This window comes from Anguilla rostrata, chromosome 2 (assembly GCF_018555375.3).
Source record: "Anguilla rostrata isolate EN2019 chromosome 2, ASM1855537v3, whole genome shotgun sequence".
Taxonomy (NCBI): domain Eukaryota; kingdom Metazoa; phylum Chordata; class Actinopteri; order Anguilliformes; family Anguillidae; genus Anguilla; species Anguilla rostrata.
Window position 1 is genome coordinate 14,938,575 of NC_057934.1, and position 17,095 is coordinate 14,955,669.

The window sequence follows — 17,095 nt, forward strand, 5'->3', positions numbered from 1 at the left end:
GTGCGTGTGCATGTGCGTGTGTGTGCGCACTTGTGTGCATGTGCAGCATATAATATATAATATACTCTGAGCTGTGAGGACTACAGTATGTGTGGAACACTGTGTCTTCTCTTCAGACTGCTCTTTTGGATTGATATCACCTGTCATATTCATGCGCACCCCTTCTACATGTTCCTCTGCTGACTATAAGTCACTCTGTCCTAGAGTGAGATAAAAGCGTGTGGTCTGTGGCACACAAGTAATATTTCTGCCTGTTAGCCTTGTAAAAAAAAGGTCAGCACTGCTGTTCATATTAAAATGAACGTAATATTGAGAGATTTTGTATACTCCTGTGATATTGACATAGGCCAGGGTTAAATCATATTTGTCCTTAACTTTAACTAACAGTCATTTGTAAAATTGCCAAAGTTTTTATTCACAAATACAATAAAATTAACTCACTTTATTCAAGTTGTTAGTCAAATTTAAGAACAAATATTAATTAAAGCCAAGCTATAATTTTTACTGCATTTTTTTGTGACGTTATCTGTCTCATTTTGAGAATGCTAAGCAAAATGGTTTCCCTTATACTGTGTCGTATGAATTCAAGGTAGCCTGCTGACCATGAGGGTAATACAGCTGACTGCTGCCGTGAAGACCGCTCTTGCAGTCAGCCCGTGGACAGTAGCTGTGAATTGGCCAAATTCTGCCTGTTGTAAATGGGGAAATTCCCATCCCAGCCGACTTGTCTGAGAGTTAGAGTATCTGTTGTCAAATTGCATATGCGACACCTCTCTCCCTTCACCAACCCCGCAATGACTGCTAAGAATCAGAGGTTTTTTTTTTGGTTTTTTTTTCTTGGCAATTTGGCTCCAGCGATCCAAAGGATTATGAATAATGCATCGACTCTAAAATTGCTAAAGTAATCCTCTTAAATCTCCTCATGTTCTTAAGCAGGGGATGCTGTCTGTTCTGATTCACTTACACTATGTGCGTATGGTATACTTCGGCATATATTTTTATATTATATTTGAGTTTTCTCGGTCAATGGCATACACACTCTAATGTGTAATGTTCTTTATATTCTGTTCCACAATTTTTTTTTTTCGTTTGTTCGTGATTTCTAGGCAGCCTGTCCAGTCTCAGTATCTAGATTCACAGCCATGTCCTCAACGGTAGCCTACCCCCCAAATTGCTTGTTGGGAGCAGAAGAGAGCAGTAAAGGCTTCACTCAGTATTTGGCCTCTGAAAAGAGACTGCCTCATTAAACTGGAGAAAAATTGAGATGATAAAGAACAAAGCTCTCTATTATTCATGATTAGAAGCCATTTAGAGGTGTGACTGACTTGCCGCGCTCACTGGCTGATGGATAGAACCAGTGCTGCCCTTATTCTTTATTGCGCCATTTCGTGCGATTGCATGGTGGCCTGTCCTCAGATGCAGCACAGACGCATGAAATTGATGGGTCTTCAATTTTCACAGGCTGCCCAATCTATCTTTACAATATCTGGCTTGATTTCTGTTCCCCATGTTTGTCAAAATAATATTGGATTGCTTTTTAAAAAATGTGTACTGCTTTTTTTATTCTAAACCCCTTATCTCAAAATCAAAATAAAGTAGGGATTATTATTGAGGATTTGCGAATGAAGAGGAGGTTTTATGTTTTGTGCACTTGTGTGTTTATGTTTGGCCAGGTACATGTGAAGATGCATGCATGTTTGTCTTTGCTGCAGACACGTGCATGTGTTTGTGCATTTGTGTGTGCTCCGATGTACAGGAGTGTAGGTGTGTGCATGTGTGTGTTCTATTATTGTGTATCTGTCACGCTGAATAGTTTCAGATCTTCTGACAAAATGCAATATTAGACAAAGAGAAACTGCGTGAAAACAAAGCACATTTTCCAAATTATTATTTAATTTAGACCAGATCAAAACCTAGTATATGGCTGGACCGGCCGATCAATGGTGTAACTTCATAACTTGGCCAACCTATGGTGTAACTTCATCACCTAGTGACTCAGTCACAGACATTCGCGTTTATAGGGCTCGCCTCGCTGTTGCGGTCCAGCCAAAAAAGTTATCAAACACCCATATCACCCATGTAAAAAAAGTAATTGCCCCCTTAGCTACTCAGTCAACTAATTAACCATATTGAATTGATAATTAGATTCAACTAATTGAACACACCCAGGCTTGATTGCAGCCTGCCCTGTTGAATCTAAACCTCACTCACATTGAACCTTACCATCAGAGTGAAGTAGTCGTCACAAAGTTTCTACAAGTGCACTATGCCACAATCAACGAAAGTTCCAGAAGAGATTAGAAAAAAGTTGTTGAAATATATCAGTCTGTAAAGTGTTACAAAGCCATTTCTAAGGCTCTGGGACACGACTTAACCACAGCGAGAGCCATTGTCTCCAAATGGTGAACACTTGATTCAGTGGTGAATCTTCCCAAGAGTGGCCGGCCTTCCAAACTTTCTCTAATGGTGCAGCGACAACTCACTCCAATCAGTTTTCTTGACTGCACAATAATAAAGAGTGTGAAAAAATTGGATCCTTGTGAGAGTAGCAAGGCAGAAACCACTGCTAACCAAGAGAAACGTCAATGCTCACAATGCCTCACACTTGCAAAAAAGCATCTGGATGATCCCCAAACCTTTTGTGATAATGTTCTATGGACAGATGAGTCAAAATCTGAACTTTTGGATACCACAGGTCTCATTATGTCAGGCATAAAGCAAATACAGCATTTCAGTTAGAACATCATACCAACAGTCAGACATGTTGGTGGTAGTGTGATGGTGTGGGGATGCTTTGCCAACTCAGGACCTGTACAACTTGCCATTATTGAAAGAACCATGAATTCTGCATTGTACCAGAACATTTTTAAGGAGAATGTCAGGTCATCTGTCCGTGAGCTGAAGCTGAATCGAACTTGGGTTATGCAGCCAAACAGAGATCCTAAACTCAAAAGCAAGTCCACATCTAAAAGGCTGAAAAGAAATGAAGTTTTGGAGTGGCTGTCTGAATTAGCTTTGCATAGAAGACTAGGCTAAAATACCTCCACAGTGATGTGAATGACTGATACCAAATTATAGGAAGCTTTTAGATGCAGTTATTGCTACTAAAGGTGGTGCAACCAGTTATTAACTTTAAAGGGGCAATTACTTTCTCACAAAAGTGATATGAAATTAAATAAGTGAAATAATATTTTTAAAGTGTTTTCAAATTTTCTCTTTTCCTTTGTCTCATATGACATTTTTTTCTAAAGATCTGAAACCATTCAGTGTGACGAATATGCAATAATGGAGGAAATCAGGAAGGGGACAAATACTGCTTCACAGCACTGTGCTCGCGTACTTGGAGATTTGTGTGTGTGTGTGTGTGTGTGTACTGAAGGATGATTGACAGAATGAGTGATTTTCTTGCCTCGGTGTGTGGGTGATGGCGCATTAACATGGCAGTAAGCAGAGTAAATCCTTCGCCAGTTAATGGCACACTAATGCCATAAGATGTGGCCCTTTGACATACATACATTTATTTTACAAGGCTTCCAGGGATTGCTTCTCTAGCTGTTATTGCTTAATGATGGATCATTTATACTTATGTTACTTTCCATTTCTAAGATGACTCCCCCTCCCTTAATTATATATATATGCATTTTCCCGTTGGTCTATGGTGTCAATTCGGTAATAATTCATGATAGCCTTCATAATTGTTTCTAAATGGGAAGTCATTGCGCAAACAATGCATATGAAGTATACATTGATAATTGAGTTTTATTAAAATAATATTTTAGACCTTATCCCTAATACTTTTTTAGTAGCTTACATTTCAGAGAAAATGCACCATAACTTTTTTCTTTTGTTACTTTTTTATTGTAACTCTAAACCAGTGAGATAGCTTTGTCATAAAATGTTTGAAGGCAAAGCTCAAGTTGTGAAACACATATACATTTCTCCATTGATCTAACACACACAAAGAGGACTGGTGGCCGATTTGCTGAGACGACTGGTGCATTATGATGCGTTCTGAAGAGAATTTGATAGCTTTTATCTACTGAGCAGCAGAAATGTGTTATTGGACAGGGTCTGGAAAGTTCTGTACCGAGGGGGCTTTTTAGATGTTTGTGATGTGACAGCGCTGTCCTCCATTTTAATGACAAAGCACTTTTCCCTCGCGACCCATTCCTTTTCACACACAGCTCTGCGTCATGGTCTTTTTTCCCATTACGTCTGTTATTAATGTACCATCATCAGTAATGAGTCTTTTGAGGGGGAATAAGTCTACATTTACTTATTGACTAGAATGAATCAAAGCAAAAAGAATGGGAACCAACTGAGGGTTATGTCTCTCTCTCTTACGAATATCCACATGGAATTCTATTGGCCACAGATTATTCATTTTTGAATGTGAATGTGTTTTTTTTCCTATATGCACATACATACATTCATTCATACTCACACAATACACGCACATTTTTTTATGTGAATCAGAAACTTGTATGACACATCAATGTGGTATTGCAGCTTTGAAGATGAGCCGGCCGTTGTGAAGTATTTCAGAGGTGTTATTGGAAGATCCTCTCTTGTTTTCTGGCACCGTGGCTCGATATAGACGCGCGCGCTGCGTGAGTCATTGTAGTCTTGACAGTTGGCTGCGAACGTTTCTGGGATAATAAGGTAGCGCGGTGCCAGGATCCTTCGCTCTGCGGTTTACGGGAACAAATGCTACAGTAGCCGAGGGGCGCTTAGCACAAAGCCCCGGCTCTGCAAATGAGCCACGTGACCGTGTAAGCCATCCCGGACGAGCAGCCGCGCGACATAATGAAACCCTCGCATCCAAATTGCTGGGAAGATGCACTGAATGACCGCCATCCTCACCAGATTGATGTCTAGCGCGGGAGGCCGTTCCTCGGGCGTCATTAGGCCGGAGTGCTCTTGGAGCGGACGCGTAATGAGAGAGGACCCCGCTTCTGCCGTCCGCTTCTCGCTCAGGGAGGCTGCGGTCGCTCCCACTCCGGAGGGAGTGTGCGTAATGCTGCTCGCGCCCAGGGAGTCACGCGGAACGCCTGAGGAACGCCTGAGATCGATTCCGCCCACCATTGATTCTTTGATGGCATGTTTCGTGTGCAAAGGGCCCAGTCAGGACGCGGCTTTTGATGGGCGTGGCGGGCGGCGCCGGCCCCGGTTACGCGGCGTCCGCGCCCCCAGCCCTTCGCGCGGTGCAGCGTCCTCTCTCCCGCCATTGACGGCCCCTCGGATGGGCCCCCCGGGGGAACTACGTACCTCTGAAACGAGTCTCGGGAACGTTCGGTTTAACTTTCGACGTTTGTTTTCTGAAAGCCGCCGGGTTTCGCCCGCGGGTCCGACGGCCGCCTCGCGCGACGCGGTCTGCGGGTCGACCCGAACCCCCTGCGTGGGGTCGGAGGTCACGCGGTCAAACGGTCAAGCGGCTTATCTCCGACCTCCCCTGCCGGTCTCCGGCCGCTGGAGGTGCCCCGCGCGGAGGAAGGCCGCGGCGGTATGGGGCGCCCCATCCGCCCGCCGCCAGTCGCGCCCGCCGCCATCCACCAAGCCCCGGCGGCCTTCATAAATAATCCCATTAGCCCCTGAGAGGCCACATCTGGCGGCGGCGAGGAAGCGGTCGCACCTTGGCGGGCGGGCCGTTTGTTTTTCGGACGGACGAGCGGCCTTCCGTTTCTCACCCGGAGCGCGGCGCTTTAGGCGGCTTCCCGTTCCAGACGCGGGCCGCCCCTCGCCATCCTCAGGCTGCTCACGCTCCCGCCGCTCGGGCCGACGCGTCTGGTGCGCCGCACGCGCCGTTTCCTCTTCCCGCTTTACTGCTCTCCGTCTCTCTCTCTCTTTTCTTTTTTTTTTTTACTTTGTCTTTCAATCCATCTGTCTCTCTCTCTCTCTCTCTTTGCCCCTCGGTCGGTTTCCTGACTGTCTCTCCGTTTTAGCTTCTATCGGTTCATCTGCACGTCCCTCTCTTTTTCTCTCTCTCTCTCCCTCCCTCTCTGTCCGTCCATCTCTGTCATAACTCAGACTCTTTCTCCGTGCCAATGTCTCTCTTACTCTTGTTCTCTTTCTCTTCAGCTCCCCTTTTTCTCTTTCTGTCTCTCCTTTTTTCGTCTCACTCTGTCTTTGTCAGTGTTTTTCCCTGTGTTCATGCTGCTTGAGAACAGCATTTCTGTCGATAAAGAAGGCTGTTCAGGTGGCACCAGTAAAGATGTGTGGTGCGTTGGCTACTGATCCCAGTACAGTGACTACAGATCCACAATGGGCAACGCTATGGATACAGTCTGTCTGAGCTTTTCTTTTCCACACTGTTGCTCACAATGAATTCACAAAAACAAGTTTAGCAAAGGATTGATATGGAAGACTGCATTCCTTCTGGACTTCAGTCCATCTCAGTACGTATGTGTGCGTGTTTGTGTGTGTGTTTGTGTGCGTGTGTATGTGTTTGTGTGTGTTTTTGTGTGTGTATGTGCATGTGTGTGTTTGTGTATGTGCCTGCGCATGTGTGTGTGTGTGTGTGTGGGCAGGCTGTTAGAGGGGAGTTTCTCACCCTCAGAGCCCCCGACATGAATAGAGAGGTTCACACATGCCGTTACTCCTCATTACTCCAGTTGTAAGGAGCTCCCTCCATCGAATGCATCTCTCTCCCCTCTCCTTATAATTTAACTCACGATTAGTATTGCCTTGTGCCTTGTGCCTGTGACTGACGAGCCTCTCCGTGTTTATGCCATGAATACAAACTGCTGCATCACTATTATTTCCATTTGTTCTGTTTCCGTTTGATTGGATAAGGCTCTGAATGCGCCTGCACGGTCCCCAGTCTTCAGCACCTCAGAAATGCAGCATCACGTCAGTTTCACAGACGACGGCCGCGGACTTCGTGACCACACCGAAAACGCAACAGACGCGGACGCCGCAACAACCGCATAACTAACGCGTAATAAACGTGTAATTAACGGGACGGCGCGCTGCGTCTCCGCGACCGCGGCTCGGCCGCGAGAGAGACCGCATCGGCTAATTTGCGTCAACTTTTTCCCACTTGCCGTCGCTCTTTGGCCAAACTTGCCGCGCGGGCGCGACCGTTACGAGACGTCAACGAAAAGAGGCGAAAGCGTTTGACGCACCTGACAGACAACCGACCACGGCAAAGCCCACCCCCTCCAGCAGGGAGGGATACGTGACACTTCCTCAATTCATCAAAGCCACCAAAGTGAGCACGCTCCCTGCCCCCCCCCCTCCCCCCCTCCCCCCGACAGCAGAACCCGCAGCCCGTACCACCTGAGGGGTCTCGGTCCGGTCGCCGGTACCGAAGCCGAAACCGGGATCGGCCCGATCAAGACCGGAGTTGCATATAAAGCGGGAGCCCAAAAAAAAAAGTGACTTACCTTGAGGAGCGGATCAGTGACTGAAAGGACGAGACGGCAGAGATCCCGAGCGACGCCGGTGCATGTCCGATTCAGCGGGTTCGAGGGCTCAGCCCGAGGAGGGGGACGTTCCGTGGCGGAGACATGGCGGCGGCGGCGGCGGCAGGCGACGGGGGGCAGCGGCTGTAGCGGTGGCCGCGCATCGGGCGGCTCCGGCACGGACGGGCGAGAGAGATTCCACTGAGCGCCGAGAGGTTGAGGCTCTCTCCTCTCCTCTCTCCTCCTCACCCCCTCCACCCCCCCTCCCTCCCTCCCTCTCCCTCCCTCTCCCTCCCCACCCCTCTCACTCCGGCTCCTCTCGGAGAGAGCGGGCGAGAGAGCGAGAGAGAGACGCAATCACAGCTCCGGTCCGCTCCGACGGCAGGCGCGCACGCACGATCTCTCCATCCCGCTGCTGCTGCAGTCCCGGTGTGTGAGAGCCGAGAGAGAGCGCGCGTGTGTGTGTGTGTGCGCGTGTGTTTGCGCGAGGGAGGGACGTAGAGCGAGTGGGAGGGAACGGGGGTGGCGGGGGGAGGGGTGAGAGGAGGGAGGGATGGAGGGAGAGGGGGAGGGAGGAGGGGGGTTGGGGGGGGGTGCTGCCGGGGAAAGTCCAACGCACGTAGCTGCTACAGCTGGTGTACTCAACAGTGAAGACCTCCTTATCTTGTCAGCTGAAGCAGTATCCTCCGATACCTCGTTGCCAGAGCGATGTTATATAAACAAGGGGGCTGGAAATCATTCAGAGAAAAGCAGAGGAATAATAAACTGCTGTGTTTATTTCATTGGATTGGTACCACCTTATTCTTCTTGTGCTTTGCGCACGTGTGTGCGTGTCTGTGAATGTTTGTGTGTGTGTGAGAGCGAGGTGGAGAGGGAGGAGAGAGAGAGAGAGAGAGAGTGAGTGAGAGGGAGAGAAGGGAAAAGAGAATAATGTTTGCAGACAGTGTGTGCTGCAGGTCTTCCACTTTGGACGTTTCCTGCCCTGCTCCTACCCCCCCCCCCAACCCCACCCCCCTGGATGTCTCATCGGGCAAGTGCATCTTTGCACAACTAGTTACGACATGGTACCCTACTCAAAAACAAAAAAAAACCTCCCTCCCCCTCACCAACTTGTGGTTTCATGTTTAAGTTTAATTTATTTTTTCGCGATGCATCCTTTCAGCCTGTCCGTCAGCGTCTAGTTAGCGGCGTTCGTGGGACCGGAGCGGCGTCGTGGGTTTAATTGTCTCCGCCCCCCATCCCCCCCCCCCCCAACTGAGTGCCGGGAGTGTCGGCGCCTAATTGAACCGCGCCTCGCCCAGCCGGGCGAATGACACGTGTAGCGCCGGAGAACATCATCGGACGCGCGGCGCGGCGCGGCGATATCTGCGCTCGGAGCTGTAATGAATTCGCTGACATTAACGGGGTGTCGCCTGGAGACGAGTGACCGCGAAACGCGTTCCAGCCCTGTTTTCGGAATCGTCTCTGCGCCCCTGCATAAGATGCACCTGCCCCCAAAGACCGCTCCGTGGGCTGTCCCCGGACCCTGTTTTATGGATATATTTTTTTTCTTCCAGTGTTGGTCCTTCTGGCCATGTGTGCAGCAGCTCTTTAAGTAGCACTGCGCCTGCATTGTTCCATAGGTCAGATGAGCACTGCTAATGTGGTGGTATTTTTCTCGGGTCTGTATTCATTATCTACCGAGAGACCTCGGTATTCTGGGAAACCCGATCAGCCAATCACAGGGAGAGCTCAAAGCAAGCTGTGAGCAAACACTGACACAAGCCTCTTTGCTGTCGCTTCCTATAAATAATACAAAAGCGGCTTGCGTATTGACATTCATATCAGAGAACGCGAACCTCCTGCTGTGCAGACACCAAACTTAGCTCTTTTTTTTGTTTTTCTTCTGTTATTTTTAATGCAGTCTGATTTGGAAGGAATTCCATATTTGCTATAATCTGTCCAAATATTCCACGGCGTTGCTAAAAACTAATTTCCTCCCATTTGTTTTCTGAAATACTTTCTGGTCCATAATCGAGTGCTTTTGCCAGCATGGAACTGAGGCCCGAGCGTCGTTTGTAGCGTGACTGTAAGAGAGCGTGCGTCTGCGGACGCCCGTGGCTCTGGGGCAGCCTGCGTGTCGCTCCCGTTGTGGGGAGAGGCGGCCGTCCGGTTCGGGAGCAGACGGAGTGTCTGCAGGTAAATCAGAGGCCTCAGACCCAGAGCGCTCCAGTGTTCTGTTCTGTGGTTCTGGAAGCAGTGGTGCTGCTGCTTCAGTATTACAGTGCAGTAATTGGGTCTCTAATGAACTAGGGAGCGGATGATTGTAGTTATTGCAAACTATAGAGCTTTGCTTGCGTAAGCAAGCTTGTCGGAGCTTCTTAAATGAAAATTTTCCCTCTTTTCCCCCTGCTTTGTCCTTGGTCCGTATTGTAAAACACACAGATCGTTCAAGCTAGATTGAACAGAAAGAATACCTGTTCAGCTTACTGAAACTGCAGTCTCCCAAAGTGCATTCATTTTCCCATGTCCACAACAGCAGAACAAACACGTATTTCAGTCTGAGGAAGTGTCAGTGGGGAAAGAGTAATGGGTCACTGTCTGTCTTCTGTAAAATGTAACGAAATATTGCAGCTTTTATTGTGATGTACGTTTTGTAATGCATCCAGGAACGCTATACACATGCACATATACACACGCATGCATACACACACACACACGAACACACACTTCTTGTGAGGTCCAAAATTGCACTTGGGGCTCCCCGTGGTGCCGAGGGTGGTAACAGTGCATTTCTTTCTGGGGAATTTGCTCATACAGTCATTTGAATGGTGTATCTAAGCTAATAAAAAAAATTGTTATCTTTTTGCAGACATATATGTGTACATACATCTTGTTTTAAAATGTCTTGTCTGTAATGGCTCGTAAGGGCTGGAGCTGAAGTGTTCTGGCATTGATTGCCCTCTCCAGTGCGACAGTGCCCCTGCTGGTCTCTGCTATTTAAGCACATTTCAGTTAACTTGCCTTTTTTTGGTGACCCAGCAGTCTGCACCCTGTGCACAGAGCCACTTGGGAAAAAGAAATACAACTAATAATAATTATTATTTTAACATAAGATAACATGATAACAACGTGAGATAACATTCTTCTTAGCAGCAGTACTAGTAGCACTAGTAATATTTTTGATGTTAATATCATGTATTATTTTAGGTGTTATCTCTGGTATTATATTAATATTATTAGTAACGGCAGTAAGCGTATTGTGATTATTGCTGTTATTACTCATCTGTTTGTAGTGCGGTTGTCATGATCATTGCTTTTAGCCCTGTGATCTCCAGGCTCTATTAACAGAGTGAATTGCCTCTCTTCACAGCTCAGCAGTAGTTTTCCGCATGCTGGCTTTCCCTTTTCCCCTCTCTCTCTCTCTCCCCCCCCCCCTCCCCCCCGGTCTGCTGCACGCTCCGAGCGTCTTGTTTATGTGGAGCAGGCGGCTCAGAATCCCCTCTGTCGATTGAGCCTCTCTTGGCGGCCCCGCCGCGGAAAACGAGACCGTAAAGCACAGCCAGGCCCCCTCGCCGAACCGGCTCTCTCCGCGCTCGAACGAGGCTCGCTTCGCAAAAAAAACCCTCCATTATCGGTCACCTTTGCCTTCCGCCGTCCCCGCGTCTCGTTTTCCCCGTCCGGAGTCCCCGAGCCGGACGGCCCCAGCAACGCAGCCCTCCGTCCGTCGCCGACGGCGAAGCGTGCTATCGCAAACCGGGAGCGCTCCTACGCCGAAACCATGTACTTTCGGCTTTAAAATCTATTTCCTCTTTTCTGAATAATTGATGCCGTCTCTCCAGTTGTATTAATAGAGGTGTAATGCTTTGAGTAAATGGGATGTGAAGATGTGTCCCAGAGTGTATTAAGAGGCGTGGAGGAACGCCGCTGTGCCCGTATCCCGAATTTCCGCGTGTTTTGAGGTCCCCGAAAAGGCACGAGCTCAGCGGTGTTTCGTATTCGTTTTGGACGCAGCTCCAGGGAGCGTTTACACAATGGAAAAAAAAAACACAACGATAGGTCACCATCTAATCAGGGTAATTAAATTGCACCGCCGTGCAAAAATTAACGGCTTTAGATTTCAATTGAGGCGGCGGTCGTGATGCGTCTTCCGCCTTGGTGCTTTCCGACGTGCTGGGAACAGGTCGTCAGTCTAGCCGCGTTCCACTTTGGCTCAGCGTGCCAGTTCTGGAGCGGGGTAGCCGCCCTGCGGTGAACTGGCTGAGCGGTGATTGTTTAAGCCCCTCTCTGGCTTTCTCGGGCTTATCTGAGCGTAAAAAGCCAATTTGACAGAACACCGGTCCGCGGCTGGCGCCAACCCTAAAGGCCGCGGATAAGCGGGATTTTGGGCGCGGCGGACGGGAGACGGGGGGCCCCCCGTTTCAGGCGTCTGAAGCGGCGCTGCCCCCGCCTTTCGAAACAGCCGCGCATTTCAGTTTGAGAGCGCGGAGGCGTCACTTTGTGTTTGTGTGTGCTTACGTTTGTGTTTGTTTGCCTCGGTGTGAGAGAGAGTGTGAAAGTGTGTCAGAGCGTGGATGTGTGTGTGAGTTGATCTGGAAATGTGCTTGTGTTGTGTTGGTGTGTGTGTGTGTGTGTGTTGATCTTGGAGTGTGCTGGTGTGTCTGTGTGTGTGTGTGTTGATCTGGGAGTGTGCTGGTGTGTCTGTGTGTGTGTGTTGATCTGGGAGTGTGCTCGTGTGTTGGTGTGTGTGAGTAAAAGCGTGCGTAGATGAATGCGTGGGTTATTCACCGATAACTGGCACTGCAGGTGGAAATTGCAGCACTTTGTTGCCTCCTTTTTATTTTTCTGTCTTTTTAAATCATTGAGCCGACAGGCGTTCTCTGAAATGATGTTTTTCTTACCTTTACGCTGCTTATTATTCAATTATTATTTATGGAGCCAGCCTGGATGCTTTTGTATTGTAATCACACTTGGCTGAAGTCATAGATAAAAGCTAGCAAGATTTTTATATGCTTTTCAGGTAATTTGCGTTCTGTTGTTCATTTCACTACCATGCAGAGAAAAGAACAAGCTAGGAATAATGTCATATTCCGGCTTCCCTCCTTTACTATAATTGTTATAAATGTGTTACAACACATATTTTAATATATGAGTACATGTATATGTTGTAGCTTTTACTGTCACTCCAGTATTTTTTATGTCATTCAGATATTGTTGATACCTTCTGAGATGTGTATAAATATGTAAATGTATTACTTCATGTATACACATATTACATATTATTGGTACCGTACATTTAAATACCTTTTTTGAAAATTGAGCCACTATGATTGAGCCACTGGTCGCTGTTGATACTGATAGCATTTTTTTAATGAGCCTGATTTTTTTGTAAATCCAGATTGTATCCTAGGCTTTTTATTCTTATGGCTTATTGCCATAGGACAGTGAACATGTAGTATATACTGTACCCTCTGGTTAAGATAAATACCACAGAGAGTTTTCCCACTTGCTAATTGTTTGGCTTTACTCAGCAGGTGGTATTTAAACCCATGATCCTCTATTGACAGGGTAGTATCAGCACTAGCACATTTTTTGGTTTTTCTTGTTCAGCATACCTCACTTGGGAATAGAAACTACAGCCTCCCGGTTGTGAGTGCACTTAACCCCAAGGCGCGAAATCTCTATAGCCGTTTTTACAGACGAGTGGTCTGTGGGGGGATGTAACAGCGGTGTATCAATCACCACCGCCCTGCTGATGTGTCAGTGAACAGGATGTTTCAGCATTGACCTTTGACCTCTCTTAAACCGGAGCCAAGCGTCCCTTAAACGGCTGATTATGTGAAAAAGCGCACCCTACGCTTCAGTCAGCGAGACGTTTGAATGCGGGCTAAAGCCAAGTATCTCTTCTGTTAAGGGCATTATTGGGCCACCGTACCTGCTCCATGGAAGCACTTCAAAGCAGTAATCTTTGTTCCAGAGGCAAAACTATGCGCTAGGCTTCACCCTCACAGTATCCCTCCTCTCCCTGCTGCCTTTGAAGCTTTATCTCCCAGTGTAGCCAGGGCTCAGAGACTAAAGTGTAATTAGACGTCTGTAAGACACTTACGACACAGCGGACGGTGCCCAGCGTCGGGAGGCCAGCTCCTCGGCTGTGTGTAATTTCACTGCTGAGAATGACAGCTTTGATAAGATTCATTTTGCAGGAATGCGGCGCGTTTCTCGGTCGAGACCGCTCGTTCTGCGGATTGTGTGAACTTCGATCTGGCGTCCCACTTCTCCCGCCTTCTTTCTTGATTTTTATTGACAGAAGTTTTTGGTTTGTCTCACGAAGACGTGCGTAACCTTTTGGGCTCGTTTGATTTCTCTTCTGAAACGTCTCAGTTGCTGGCATGTCAGCGCAATGGAGGAAGACTTACGAAATTTTCATTGCGTCGCGTTCTGAATAAATGCCGGCGAATTAGCGGTTTGAGCAAGCGAGCTGCATCAAGCTCCCTCGCCCGCAATGTTGTCGCGCACATTTTAGCATGTCGGAACGCATCAAATCGCTAGAAAGCTAAACCTGCCAGTCAGTGTTGCTGGAAGAATTTGATGCCTTTAGGGAAATATTTTTCTCTAGATGACATTCCCAGGCAACAGAGGCTACAGAGCTGCTTCAGCGCTGTCTGTAGGCTTCAGAATGAACATCTTCACAGAAGATATACATACTGTAGCACCTGTTACCAAGCTGTCACAGCACCAACAGAAGCAAACCCCATTAATCTGACTACTTAATCTGTAATTACCATCCACATCTCTGTTCTTCATAATTGTACCAGGCTTTTGTCATCTTTGGTAATCATTTTGCAATAAAATTATGAGTTAAAAAAAAAAAATATCATGAGATAACGTCTCCCTAGCTCACGCGCTGGTGATTAAGATCTGGAAATAACCCGCCATATTCTGTAAATTGCGCATTTATATTGGCCGGTGTGTAGCTGTATAAGCAGATTTAATAGTTGTTTTATTGAATGGTCTTAATGATGTCCCGAAGGCATCGAAGAGGTGGCAGATGGAGTTTGGTTCTGTGAGTGACAAACATGAAAATGGCAATTAAGGCACGCTGCGTTTGGTGAAAGGCCTGCCTCGGCCGATGTTAGGTCACGGAAGACCGACCGCGTTAATCGCGGCAGAACCTTTTGCGCGTAAGAGTGTCGCTGTTTCTGTCTCAGTTTCATTGCAGCTGAACGTGTTATTAATTTCAAACTGGAATAGCAGGGCGCGAGGCGCACAAGTGCATTGTGGGAATCCGGGCGTAGGTCGGGTCTCCCTGCTCAACAAACGCTCTGCTCCTTGGCCTCTGATTGGCTGAGCCGCTTGGCTGTGAGGAGTCCTCCTCCTCAGATTGGTTTAGGTGCTCGTCTTTAAAGAATAGGTGGCCCGCTGGATGAGGTACTGATTGCACTGATTTAAATGCTTTGTGTTGTGCCTTTATGTAGTGGTAAATATATACAACATATTCAGTTAAGTGATAAAATATTAGTGTTCGTAACATTCAGCTGATTTGAGCATTGCCAGTATTGTTATTTATTCGATCCTGCACACACAGCTTTTCCCCATTAAATACACATAGTGTATATTCGAAAGAATATGACTTTTTGCTTCAATTGTGCATGACTTGGGGAAGAACTGCATTTTAGATTTAGATTACAGGGTTTCTACAAGGATTTTTTTAAAGAGCATTTCCATTTTCACACCACTGAAATATGCAGTACTGTACAGTAGGGCACTATATTCATCTTTTTGCTCATGAAATTATAATCAAATGAGAATTAGGATTGTTTTGTATAGATTGCCTGAGGGTATTAGACATTTTTTTCAATCTAAAAACATGTTCTGTATATAAATTTGGATACAAATCGGGCAAAAAAAAAAAAAAAATGATTAAAAGACCTTGGTGAGCCAGGCCTGTTTTGTCATGGCAATACTCACTGCTGAGATGGGTTTGCTCACTTCCAGGTCAGAGGTCACGCGGTGCAAAGGCAATCAGAATTCAAGGAGCAGTGTCAGGGAAGCCCGCGGTCTCGCGGTCTAAATGGCTTTTCTGTTCTCGGCAGAGCCGACGTCTCCACGGAGACCGGCGTGTCACATGGCCCACGGCCACTCGCTCCGGCGTACCCTCCGTCCGCGACCCAGAGGAAGGCCCTCGCCTCGCTCAACCTCTTCCTTGCCTGCGGTCGGTCTAATTAAAAAAAGCACAAAAATGTGACACTCTTTGTTTGCCTCGTTTGACGGCCCCGTGAGCAAACATTAATTTCAGTCTTGCGCGCTGTTAAGTAAGACAAATTGTCTGGCCCGCAGAAAGACAGGCTAATGCCCCATCCTTCCTCTTAATCAGCCTTGCCCCTTCTGTAGTCACATATTTGTCTTGGGTACTGAATGGTGCTTCAAGTTTTGAAAATGATAGAAATGGTCTCACTGCTGATATTAATTGGTTTTCAAATCACTGATCTAAATATTAATAGAAAATAAAAGAAATATATGTTTCTTTATAAAAAGGTGCTGTACATTGCCCTGAATAATTGCAGTGCTTGGTTTTAGAGAATTGCATCCTCTTGGTTTTAGAGAATCCTTCATCTTTTTTCAGAATTTTTAAAATTTGATTTAAAGTCTTCATCCAAATCATATCAAATTTCCTGCTCCTAACGGCAAAACATGACAGTACAGCTCACTGTATCACGTCCTGTTTCACATCTGAAATTGACATGGCCCATTAATTCCTGTTCAGTTTAGATTTCACTTTATTATTTATTTTTTAGTGCAACCAATTGGATTTTTAAAATGTAAATGCTTTGTTGGTTTTTGGCATCCTTTTAATTGTATCTTTTAAGCCTCTGTTTCATTGTGCAAATTGACACTGTAACACTACCGACTTAAATATTCAGCTCTATTGCATTTTCCCTTTTAATAAGGGGCATTGCAATCAGTCGGTTTAGCTTTAAGCATACAATAATATCATTAGTTTTAATTGTAAGCGGTGAGCGTTCCTGCTTTGAATGTTCGCACGCATAAAAATGTTTGTCTTATGTCCTTTTAAATTGACGTAGGGTGCAGTTGCGAATGGCTTGTGGTGATATTTTGCCATTGTAAATTCCCATCGCCAGTTAGCGTTTGGTTGCAAACGAATGGCTAACATATAGCAGTGGGAGACGGTCGGAGCTAACGCTCACGCAGTGAGCTGGAACCTCTGCTCTTTTGCACCTGACTCCTCTTCTCTCACCCTCTCATCCCTCCGCTCTCCGTTCAGCATTCTGAACAAGGTCTCAGCAGTAATGTAATGAAAACACTAAGACCCTTTCTCTGGAGAAGCTACTGACAGGGGTCAGAACAGAATCCGTCACTGTCAACAATTCTTTAATGCCTTCAAAGTGATGAACTCCCATTCCCCCCCCCTGGGTTTCTAAAAGGAACGCCCGGTCACTGGTGTGGCTACAATGTAATAAAATCCTCACGTCAGCATTCTTTTCTGATAATGAATCTGAGGCAGCGTCAATACGTGATTTGAGAAGCTTATCTCGTTATAACCATTGTACCCTTAATACGTATGTGCTATTGGACATTTTCACTGAATTATGGTGTAAGGGTTGATTTCATGGTTGATTTCTAAAGGAAAATATAACATTGAATAAGGGCCACCGTCAGTGACTAGTCAATGCCAGCATGCCAAGATTGGAGAG

General features: G+C 46.7%; 2 protein-coding genes across 5 annotated transcripts in view; one reads left to right on the forward strand and one right to left on the reverse strand.

Annotated features, from left to right (window-relative positions):
- LOC135247371 (inhibitory synaptic factor 2A) overlaps positions 1–7,680 on the reverse strand; it is a 29,179-nt gene extending 21,499 nt beyond the window's left edge. The window contains exon 1 of the mRNA XM_064320730.1: positions 7,386–7,680. The gene's annotated coding sequence lies outside the window, so the exon portion shown is untranslated. The remainder of the gene's footprint in view (positions 1–7,385) is intronic.
- Positions 1–17,095, forward strand: part of dock1 (dedicator of cytokinesis 1) — a 236,223-nt gene that overhangs the window by 111,416 nt on the left and 107,712 nt on the right. The window lies entirely within an intron of this gene.